Genomic DNA, 12570 nt, shown 5'->3' with positions numbered 1-12570 from the left:
TTTGTCAATATAATATTGTAATTATACTGTAAAAATAAATTGTAAAAGAAAATAAGGGGAAAATAATTCATGATAAAATAAGTATTTCAACATGTAAATGCTTGGGCATGACTACACTAGAAGATATAATTAAGTTGTCAAAGTTTACACCCATTCAAAGATCACCTTGAATGTCAGTAACAAATGCAGGTGTGTTGTGTTGCTACTCAAATATGATGATTGGTGTTGCCTTCTGTGATGTCACTTTTTGAAATAGCAAACAATTTTTGATAAAGTGACAAATAAGACAAAGAGCATATCCCCACCAAGTGTATGATAGTTGCTATTAAGACAGTGTAAAAAAGATATTTTCTATTTATGTGTATAAAGAATGAAATTTTAGGCTTAGGTATTTATAAACACATTTTTCATCCACACATGTCAGATGAGACCTGAGACATCTCTTCATTGGGTGAGACTATCCAGCACATTGTAGGACATGTATCGTTCCAGGTCCCTCCCCACTAAATACCAGTAGTGCACCCCAAACATTGTGATAACCAGACTGCCCTCCAAATTCACCTACTGCCTAATGACAACCAGACTAGAATATCAAACACAGTACCTTAAAGATAGTAGGCAATTGGGTTTATAACAACATTTGAAGAGAAATACTCGCTCATGGTGAGTGAAAATTTGTTACCGAACACTTTTTTTCTTGGATATATTATATTAAGTGACTGGTTTTATTTTTAAACAAAAACTCAACAGTAATGATCAATCACATTTTTCTTCACACTAGTTATTTTTACTTAAGGGTACTGGACATCTTCATCATTGTGCATTTTCATCATTATTCCAATCAGCTTGCAAACCAGCTGGCAGAAAAGAACAGCCTTTGGGTCATATTTGGCAACTGCGGTGGGAAAATGGCATGATCCAATTGCACGCAGCTGTGGTCTGTACTGGGGGACAGTGCGCCTGCCTTGCCTCTAACAGTTCTGGTTTACACCTGTGGTTCTGGTATAATTATAAATAATTACATTCATTCTCAAAAGTGTCTCTATTTGTACGATAAATTATATTGTCACCCTGGCTATACCTCACAAACAATACCAGGTGCTGGAGAGCTTAGATTTTTTTCCTTGTGTAACATAAGAAAGTTTCCAAATACAAACACTATGGCAATTTTTTTCTGTAATAAAACAAGGTTGGACAGTCCTTGGTGTTCTGAGATTTTGGTCCAATGTCCTAAATAAGAGTAATTTATTATATATAGTAGGGTAGGGTATTTTTATTACCAACTGTCCTGAAGTTCAAAACTCAACAATTCCTTATGTTATTTTGGAATTTCCATGACTTTCTCTTTGTATAGTAATATCGCAGAACATTGAATGTATGCCATCTTCTTCCTCTGAAATTTCATAGCTAAATTGAGTTTTATTAAGAGAAACAAAGAGGTTATGGATTTTCTTTCTTCCAAGGTTCTGAGAATGGCAGTCTTATATTGAACTGTAGATTCCTAAATTCCTCACTCTAGACACTGGGTCCAACTTAATCTTAGAAGGAAAATAGGATCCTAACCTGTCCATTTAGTGGTTTCAACATCAGTCTTGAAGCCCTGAGCCTTGTTTCTGGGGTGAATCTGGGAACCTTCAAACCTCCCAAGTGCAACCTATCTCTGATTACCTAGAGCCTATAGCTGAATTTCTGCTTTAGTTTCCCATGTCTGCTCCAACTCTTCTTACTGAATCTCAACTCTTTGGTGAAGCCACAAATACCCCAGATTTTTCTTCTCCTTTCCACTTGGACATGGTCCCTGTTCTTGACCCTGTTCCCTCGGGTCTCTGGCAGAATCTATGGCTTAATTCTAGGAAGTTATCTCAGTAACAGTAGCTGTAATTAAAAAATATGAAGTTCCCTTGATTCAAATAAATTGACTTAGTTATGATCTTAGGTCAGCTCTTACTTTCTTTTGACCACATTTTTCTCAAAGTAACTCATAAATAGGTCTCATTCCCTAAGGTAACAATCAAATGACAATATATATAAAGTGCTTAGAATTCAGTGGTGTTCAATGGAGCAGATCCTGGAACATAAGTGGATATAAGTGTAACAAGAACTGCATCCCCTGTGAAAATTTCCACAATGATGAAAATGTTCCATATTGCTGCTCTCCAATATGGTAGCCCAAGTCACATGTGGCTATTGAGCACTTGAAAGTGGTTAATGTGGCTGAGGACCTGAATTTTCAATATTAATTAACTTAAATTTAAATGGTCACATAATGCTAGTGTCTATGATATTGAATAGCACAGCTCTAGAGGGATCATCTTAATTAGCAGATACTTGCTAACAATATCCATCCACAGTTCCCTGCATACTTATTAGGTTGCATATTGCAATTTTATTACAACCATCTCCTTGTTTTTCCCCTTCAAAGCTTCTAAAGTCATTTGTTTTAACCAGGTTTCTCCTGCATAAAATTCTTGGAGTGATTAGCAGCACAAAAGGGAACTTACCTCTGAACCTTCATAGCAGATGTAAGATTAGTCACTCTTGGAGAAACAATCCTACCTGACAACCTATTTGCACTGCTCTTCCATTGGTGGTTTCAGTGAGACCTGTGGATACATTAGTACATTAAAGGCATGGAAATACTGTGTCCAGGGTCACTGTGACCCTGCCAGAAAGCTAAAGAAACCATGATACATAATCTGGATCCTGATTGAAGACGAAGTTTAAGAAATTGACCAGTCTTTTAATAATAGAAAATTATTCTAGTGCTCAAAGAGGCCCTGACAATAAGAAATAATACTTTTTTCCTCATATACTGGTAGATCCCATTTAATGAGTTTTGCCAAAAATCAGAAGTAATTTACCTGTTTAAAGAACATGATGGTTGTATTGTAATCAAGATGATTTCTTAAGTAATTTACCTACTTCTTTGACAGTTATATGTGCTTTCTCTCTAAGTCTCTTATGTGATACATTATTATAACATGAGATATCTGTGATATTTTTGTAGGGAAAAGTCACTGAATCTTCAGGTTTATTTAATGGAATGGAAACTGGTTGAGGACTTCAGAGGAAAAGATAATGAAGATAAGAGGCAGAATATTTCAGATAAAATAAAATTAAGTAGAGTAATACCCTTATTTCTAAACAAGAACTTGTAACGTGGGTGAACATTGCATATTCTATATTCTATTTGGTTTCCTACAAAGAAATCAAATAAGGTGAAATATCAAGGGGATTTCTTTAATAAATGAGAGTAACTAGAATCTGTATTATAGCATTTCCCCCAAAGTTATAAAATTGTGTTTAATAAAAAAAATATTTTACATGCTTTCAGTTTTCAGATTGACATTTAAGTCAGTTCTAACTTAAATATAATTAAAATTCAGTCCCTCATTCCCTAGGTAACTACGCCTACCTGAATGCTAAGGGAACCTGAAAATTGGTTGTAGGTTATGAGCCGTGTATCAATTATATTTCAGGCACCAGACTGGATATTCTGAAACTCGGAGATCACTGTAGTAGATTAGATTATCATTCAGCAAGTATCCACTCCCTCCTTACGCACTTTCAATGGAAGAATATGCTGCCCACTCCATTGATTGTGGGCTTGACTGGCTATTGCCAATGGGATGGGGGCAAAAGTGTTATTATTGTGTTATTTCTGAGCCTAAGCTTTCAGAAACATCACATTTCCCCTTCTGACCTCCACCGTGAGAAAACAGGTGTCAGGTTGCCAACATGTGATATGTGGAAGGACCTACACCCAATCTATAGACTGAAAGACATCCCTGCCTTCTCCCACCCCAAGCTGAGCCCAAATTAGCTGAACCACTTTGGCCTGTGATCTGGGCATGTAAGAATGTGTTGATTGGTGTATGCCACTGAAATTTTGTGGTGGTTGTTTCTTATGGCAATTTTTCCTGAGACACTCAGGGCGAGTCACTTTTATAATGCCTTTTTGTATTAAATGCACTGCTCCAGCCTCTGTGCTCTTTACTTGTACCCTCTCATACATGTAATCTTCTCTTCCAAAGCTGCTAGAGAGTAGCAAAGGATGTTCTAGCTGCTTTCAACTTCAAGTATAGCCCTGATCCGGCAGTTTTACCATCATCTTGGAGCTTGTTAGAAATGCAACTCCTCAGGCCCTACCCCAGAACAACTGAATCATTACCTCTAGGGTTGGGACCCAAAAATCTGCACTTTAACAAGTTCCCCAGGTAGTTCTATGCACACATTAGGGTGGCTACTGGTTGCCCAGGACTGTCTCGGTTTTAATACTGAAATTCACTCTTCATGGGAAACCCCTTGGAAGGTTGGTCACTCTGTAAGAATCAGTGAGGCAACCTGCAGTGATGAAATTTCTATAGGCACAGCTCTGCCAAAAACCTGTCTCTGAAAATGCTTCTGAAATACCATTAACGCTTCATGTCTTTGGAGATGGCCAAACAGAGAGTTCTCTTGCTAAGTTATACATTTCCTCAGGAAGGTAATTCATTGAGCCTTTCCCATGAATTGGAGTGTATTGTACTGCTTCATGATAAAGGACAGCCTTCCCAGGTGGAAAAGAGTAAGAACTCATGTTTCTGATTGATGCCTTATGTCTAGAGTATAAATAAGTGAGATTTTTCAGTTTCTTACCTGTGAGCTGATCTTCACACTGATCACTGGAATAGGGGCTGGAGACCCTGTGGGGTTAGACAGGGGAAAGAAAAGAGAAAACACTAGATGCATATTTCTGAGACTTACATAGCTTTGCTCTTCAGAGATAGAAAGTGGCCCCTTTTATGCCAATTTCCTTAGGTAGCTACAGCATTAACTTACTTGTGTTCTATCACACATTTGGTATTTAGCAGCTTTTGTAGGTTAAGCTGTGGTGCCTTGTGATTTCAGGGTTCTCTGTTCTAGTCAACCTCTCTTAGTCTCAGTAGGATCCCATCAGGCCGTGGGGCCCAGAGCAACCTAACCATCTTTGGATAGAATCCGCCCAAGTGTTCACCCAGTGCCCTGAAGTTCTGCACATGTGCAGGAACCACAGGAAGCCGGTGGATCAAAGGGAGCCGAGAGAGCCTCAACAGGGCTGCAGGAACATCGTGTAATTTACCCAAACCATCTGCGAGTGACATAAATACCAGCCGCGTGGAACACCTGCACCAGATGACTCAGCACCAAGTTGGGAAGCCAGCAGGGGGTTGAAATAAAAGAAAACAAAAACTTCAGTGACTGGAGCAAAACAAATCATCACATGTTGGCACCAGCTGCACTGGGGGAAAAAAAAAGAAAGAAAGAAAGAAAATGAGTTGGCAATTTTTAGTCAACTTCCAGTCAGTGGGATCTGCCAGCTGGATGTGTCAAAGTTTGGGTTGCGGGTGGGAGCAAAGAAGGGGATTTGAAAAAAAAAAAAAAACTTTAAGAAATATTAAATCCCAGAAACCTCCAATAATAATTTCAGGGTCTTGAGCTGTTTGATTAAGAGCAGCTGCTGCTGACCTTAAGATATAATATGTTGATTATGACCTGGAAGGGATGGAGCACTAGGGGCCCTTTTGATAGTTAAGAGAGTGAGCAGGTGTGGACTTTGTGTGTGCCATAACACAGCAAGCCAGCCCAAGGGTCCTGATGGGCCACTTCCTCTCAACTGCAAAGGCCCTCATTTATTTAGACAAACCCTTCAAAATCTCTCAGGAAAATCCCCCTGCAACACCAGTCACCATGAAGAAGGCCAGCCACAGAATTTCAAGACTTGAATATACCATCAATAGGAAAAGAAAAACCTGATTGCCTGTGAGCTCCTCAATGAGGCACTTTCTGGAATTTCAATTACTCTGGGGGGCCTACTGTTTATAGCATTGACCTTGTATTTTCTTTGGTAGAGAGGAGGGATGTGATGAATGGCGGGCACACCACTTTCTGCCTCATCCACCAGATGAATGGCCACAGCTATTCTTGGCATCCGAAGTGGCCCAGGTGGTCCCTCTGGCCTGATTTCCTTGGCCAGTTTTCCTTTCTGATCTGGGAATTTTGATCCTCGCGCTTTCCAACTAATTGTATCATATTATCTCTTTTTTGTTCAAGACTGTCTTCTCAGCAAAAGTTTGCTAAAATCTCAGGCTCTTGGGGTAGAAAGTTTCAATTAACCTCTAACCTTGTTCCAGTGCCCATGGCTTAGGTTATTCCTTACACATAATTGTAGGCCTATTAACAAGTTGTCCAAAAACAAGACAAAACACAACAATTGTTTTGACCAGGATATAATTGCTAAGTGACACTTAACAATAGCTGCCTTGAACCCCTGCTAAATGGACAGGGTGGGCCACTCAGCCCCATGGCTAAATCCTGGGCAATGAGCTTTATTTGTGATAAGGGCCTCCCTGTATCTGTTTAAGCGCTTCATCTAGCAACTCCCTTGATTGAAGGGCGGTCGTTTTTTGGATTCCCAGAACTGACAATGTGGCACAAAGCATGAAGGACAACTCCCGCGAAGGACTCCGAAAGCCTTCCTCCCCTCCTGCTGCAAATATAATTAGTTTATGTTAGCTGGAAAAGGTCAGAGGTTGTCAGAGGGTAGCACAGTCTTTGTTTTTAGGCAAGATAGTGGAATAATTGCTTGATGCTCAGATCTGCAGGTGCTGTAAGGAGCTCATTTGGGCTTGGCAGCCTGCAGGGAAAGCTCATTTCCTCTAGAAAACCACGGAATTCCTTGTGACAGAGTCTATTTGCCCTGACAGGAGTGATTATCCATTCATGCCCTCAGGACAATACCTGCCACACTGGGCCCTCACCTTACTCCCATTTTCACACACTCCAGGCAATGAGCCCTCTTCCTCTCTTTTCTTATGAGAACAGTAGGGCCACGAGCAGACAGACCAACCTGGCTGATCTTACAGGAGAGAATGTCCTGGGCATATCAGGACATAGAGGGAGAGGGGAAAAAGCTCATGGAGCAGTTTATTCAAGATAAAGGAGAAATTAAAAAAGAAAAAGGGAAAAAAGATACCATCATGAGATGCTGAGCTATGTTACAGCATGCTTTTGGTGAGAGAAGGAAGAGTGAATGAGAGCCTTAAAAGGAGGGTTTGCTTAAAAATGAAGCCCAATTCCCACCCCCCATCACCTTCATTTTGTTTTTCTTACCTGTCTCAAAAAATAGTAACAGGTTGTAATGAGATATCTAATTAAACTGGATCACAAAATCTTTAAAAGCCAAGGAGAGCTCTGTACTTTCTCTCCAGCAGACTCAGGCCGGCTGTCAGGAAGTCCTTTCTGTTAATCTGTGAATATTTTACCTATATGGGGAGGTTGTGCTTTAAGCCATCTGTTGAGGAAGCCAAGGAAAGTGATTCTAAAGCTGGGGAGAGCCCAGAGTCTCTTGCACCTGCTAGTTGTGTGAACTTGGACAAGGCATTCAACTTCTTTATTATATAGTTAAGTGTCTTTAATATACAGTCAACTGTCTAATGAGGATAATGCTTTATTATATTCCTTGCCCAGTTGACCTCAGGTTCAAATAATGTGTTTCAGGACTACCCTTACCATTGCAACACAGGGCTTAATTGTGATAAATCTAATGTGGATTTTGCTTTTAGTCTTTTTTCAAATCTTTGTTACTGGTGGCTTAGGCTAAGGTCATCTCCATGGTAGAAAATCTAGACTCCGAAAGTTCTCATTACACCCTTCACTGAGAAACTGAAGAGCTGTGTTTGATGTCTAGTATGCCTTCCTCTTGAACTGTCCACCTAACTAGACTTGTGTTTTCATTTCTACTTCCCACCTCTATGCTCTTACCTGGCATCTCTGTAAAGGTCCTGAAATTATTTGCTAGCTTGACATGTCTTTGGCCTCTGCATAAATTATTCAGATGGTGGGATTTGGACTACGGCAACATTTTACACATATATAAATGAGATAATGAGAGCAATACTAAGGGGAGCACCCAAATTAACCATATTTTGACATCAATACAGTTCACATGTCTAATTTACCCAGGTTTGTAGCTTTGTGGTGATACTTAAAAAAAAAAACACGAAAAAACACAGACTCTTTGATGTTTTAGGAAGCTGTGCCATTTAATGTGTTTTGACACCTGTTATTTGGGGGGGGGGGAGCGGGTAGAGGGGAGTATATACAAGTAATGTGCCTGAAGAAATACTCATGTGGAAACAAGTCTGAAATCTAATTAACTGTGATGAAAAGGGTTTTGACCCTCTTTTTCCCCAATAAGTCAAAATCCTTATATCTAGCAAAAAATTTTAAAAAATAAAATAAAAATAAAGGGGGGAAAAACTAAATAAAAAAGGAAAGGGGGACAAATGAAGCAACAGAGGGAGGGAATGAGGGGGGATAAAGGCAGGGGGAAAGGAGAGAAAGAATTGGTGGGTTATGCCCAATTACCAACAAGAATAAATATTTATATACCAGAACTCCAGAAAGAGGCCAAAAGGATGTACGAATGAGTAGATTTACAAAAATAAATCAGTGAACAAAGAATCAAAACTAGATGAGGGTATAATTTCTGCCCAGCTTCCATCAGACTCTGTCAGGTTATAAAACAAATCCCCTTCCTTAATACCTCGTCCTCTGATTGGACAGTCAGTTATGAAATAACATCGAAGAATGTAGATAGGGACAGAGAAATGATGGAAGCTAATAATGAGTGTCTCAAGGTCTTGGGTGGTCAAGGAGGCTGGAGTGATCACCTATAGAGTCAAGGTCACATGAACTGAGCCTCAGAGGAAGGCTAAGATGTAGGATATGGATAGGCAGGAAATCATGGAGATGATGGGGAAGGTCCCGGGGAGGCAGTGCGACCATTTGGTCGCAGATGACTTGCATCAGTAGTCTCATTCTTAACCCTCTCCTGTATCCATGCCCTTTGCTCTGAAGTGTTTAGCATCTTCCCGATCTGGTCAATGTTCTACTCTCTCCCTAATACTCGCTTTGGCCAATTGTTAGCAAACATGGCATCAACAGAGGTTATAAAAATATACTAGAACTCCAGAACAGTACTTGAATGTATCGTCTATCTTTGTCATGAGAAATTGCTCAGATTAGCCTACTAGAGGATAAGACAATGAAAGCAGAGCAGAATTGTTCATTTTCCCAGTGGAGTCCATCCTAGACAAGCTGATAGTCAAAGATCTTAGCTAGGAGAGAACCTAGCTAAGACCAGCAGAGCCCCCTAGCTCATCCACAGCAGACTGCAGGCACAGGGATAGACCCATTGGAGACTACAAGAATCCCCCAGCCAACCTAACAAGCTCATGATATAAGTATGCTTATAGTTTAAGCCAATACTTTTTGAAGTGATTTGTTATACAGCATTATTGTGGCAATAAGTACATATGTCATGCTTTAAATTGTGCATTTATTACTGTGGGCTTTAACTTGGGGATGGTTCCTCCATTCTTTATGCTGTAGGTGTTTTGAAATCATCTTTTGTAGAAGAGTATGTATTAGTGTGAAGAGGAAGGAAGCTTGAAGAGTCATTTTTGTTTACACAAGAGTAAAAAGAATTAAGAAAAATACCATCAGCTCATCCACAACTAAAATAGTGTTCCTGAAATAGCTAGAAACTATGGAGAAATATTGTGCTCGCTTGAATTCTCCCAACTAAGTGCCTCAAGAAATCACATTTTATGAAATTAAAAAAGACACTTGAAGTATTAAAAATTCACTTTTTGGTACTGTGTATTTTTGTTTAGAAAAGCAATTCATACTTATGCTCTTTTTACTTTTTATTATGAAATATAGATCATATATATGATATATCAACATATCAATATAGTTATACATGTATTATATATAATATATGTAACTAAAATATGACTTTTGAAAATCATAGATAACATACTTACCACCAAGATTATGTAAAAGAAGATTACCAATAACTTTTAAGATCACCCCACAAGGATTGTCCCAACACATAACCCCATCGGCCTTTGCCTCTCCCAAGAAATGACCGCCAACCTGTATTTTGTGTTCATCCACACTTTTTCTTTAAGATGTTCAGGTGTATGACCCTCAAATATTTAGGACCAATTATGCTCTCTCTCTTCTCTACAGTGCCATATTTCTAACTACATACAGTTCCACACATGTAGACATCATGCTCAGTAGCCTGCTGTTATCTTAGAAATAACATGTCTAAAAAAAGGCTTACCACTGCCACCCAAAGCCAGTTTCCTTTCCAAAATGACTGAGGTTGGCCAATGCCCACACCCTGTCCCACTAGCCTATGCTGAAGTGGTCATGAGGTTGAACGAGAGAGGAAGCATAGACACATTGGCTCAAATCCTTCACCACTGCAGTAAAACACTTTGATCCACATATGGCCAATGGGTCACTAACAACATCTTGGTTACATGTAATTACAGAATTACAGACAGTCCCCTGTTTTTCCACTCACCTGACAGAATAAAGACTTGGAAGCAACCAAGATGTCCTTTAGTAGGTGAATGGATAAATAAACTTTAATACATACAGACAATGGAATATTGTCCAGCACTAAAAAAGAAATGAGCTATCAAACCGTGAGAAGACATGGATATTAAATGCATATTACTAAGTGAAAGAAACCAACCTGAAAAGGCAACATACTGTATGATTCAACTACATGACACTTAAAGCTATGGGGACATTAAAAAGATCAGTGGTTTCCAGGGATTGGTGGGGGAGAGGGTGAACAGAAGGAGCACAAAAGATTCTTAGGGCAGTGAAAATATTCTATATGATATTATAATGACGCATACGCGTCATTAGTCCAAACCCACAGAATGTACAGCACCAAGAAAGAACTCTAACATCAACTATGGACTTTGGGTGATAATGATGTGTCAGTGTAGGTCCATTGATTGTGACAAATGTACCACCCTGGTGCAGGATGCTGGTAATAAGGGAGGCAATGCCCATGTGGGAGCAGGGAGCATGTAGAAAATCTGTACCTTCCTCTCAACTTGCTGTGAACCTAGAACAGCTCTAAAAACATATAGTCTACTTTTAAAGGCTATTTAAGGGAAGGCAAAAATGTGTAACTAATTCATTTATTTTTCTATTCTAGAAAATGGGCAACTAATTCATTTATCAACTGGGTGACAGACTGACAGGAGGCATCACACTTTCATTAGCTTATAGTCTATTCTAAGGTATATATAATAAGCAAATAAACAAGATGATCTGAGAACATGTTAAATTCTCAGAAAGTAAGGAAATTGAATAATTTGATAGAGTTGGGCTTGAGTAAGGGGATGCTACTTGAAATAGGGCAGTCAAGGAAGGCTATCGAAGAAATCACAATTGCCTTAGGTTACAATTAGACTAAAACTGAATGATGAGAAGCTATCACGTGTAACTAATAAATAAATTTAAAAAAAAATGGTGAAAGGGGTCAAAAGGTAAAAATCAAACAAACAAAAAAACATGCATCAATTTGTGTAGGACATGAGGTTTCCATATAGAAGGAAAGGGGGATACAATCATAAATTTTGTTTAGGGTCAGGCTATGGTTACTATGGGGTGACAGTGCTGTTGGTAAGGGTGTGGTGTCACCAAGTCCTGTTTAGTACACTTTGATATAATTTTTGTTCATTTAACCAACTATTTTGTTCTCCTGTTTACTTGGATTTTCTATTTTACAATATGTCTAGTTTGGTTTGTACAAAGATCATATCATAAATGTTCAGAGTAGTACTGAGCCATCTAAACTCTCTAATCTGTCTGGTTCTCTGTGATGACCAAAGTACATCCAAATTTTTCAGAAAGTAAGGTATTTACAATACCTTTTTATTTGTATTTAATTTTTGGTTTGTAAGATTTGGAAAACAAAGAGATATTTCTTAGAGCACAAAATGGGGAAATGAATTATGTAACTGAAAAACATAGGAGTGGAGTTAAGTTAGGCATGGCTGGATCCAGCAGCTCGGGGACTTGCCATCTTTCGGTTCAGCCTTCCTCTCCATTTGCTTAACTCCCAGGGAGATTATTCCCTATAAAGCACTGGATTGGGTTTCAAATGACTGCTGAGTCATATGCCCATCATTGAATGGTGTTCTGTGACCAGGGTAATGAAATACGTTGGTTGGACTAAAAGAATAGAAGGAAATTTTCCCACAGGAAAATCAAATTCAGCTACAAGATTGTGGTGAAATCTATTCTGGGCAGGCACAAATAATAGATATCTACTAGAGCAATGGTTCTCTTAAGTGTTGTCCCCACACCAGCAGTGTCAGCACCACCCGTTAAAAATGGAAATTCTTATGCTCTACCCAGTAATATAGACCCAGCCATACAGCTTTAGCAAGTCATCCATTGGTTCTGACGGACATCATACTTGCTCGTTTCATCAGCATTCCATGTAATTGTCATCTCATGGAATTGGTATTCAATATCCCCCCTGCCTAGAGTGTTTCTCATGTGGCTAGTTGTTCTCATAATGACATAGCCCTTCAAAAGCCATCCCTCAGAAGCCTGACCACTGTCCACTGTGAGGCATTCTCCCTTCAACCCAAACACCTCAATCACATTTTAGCTCCTATGTGTTTACATCATACTACAAAATTACATATATTCATTGATTTA

At 39.1% G+C, this 12570-nt stretch overlaps 1 long non-coding RNA gene across 1 annotated transcript in view; it reads right to left on the bottom strand.

Moving 5' to 3' along the window:
- The window catches only part of LOC308563309, a 300114-nt gene that overhangs the window by 11800 nt on the left and 275744 nt on the right, over nt 1-12570 (bottom strand). Inside the window, exons 4-5 of the long non-coding RNA XR_013999773.1 lie at nt 4639-4685; nt 2557-2603 (exon numbers count right to left, since the gene is read on the bottom strand). This is a non-coding gene — a long non-coding RNA (uncharacterized lncRNA). The remainder of the gene's footprint in view (nt 1-2556; nt 2604-4638; nt 4686-12570) is intronic.

Source organism: Miniopterus schreibersii (genome assembly GCF_964146895.1).
Source record: "Miniopterus schreibersii genome assembly, chromosome: 10".
Classification (NCBI taxonomy): domain Eukaryota; kingdom Metazoa; phylum Chordata; class Mammalia; order Chiroptera; family Miniopteridae; genus Miniopterus; species Miniopterus schreibersii.
Note: the sequence above shows the minus strand (reverse complement) of the source record. Positions and strands in the feature narration are given on the sequence as shown.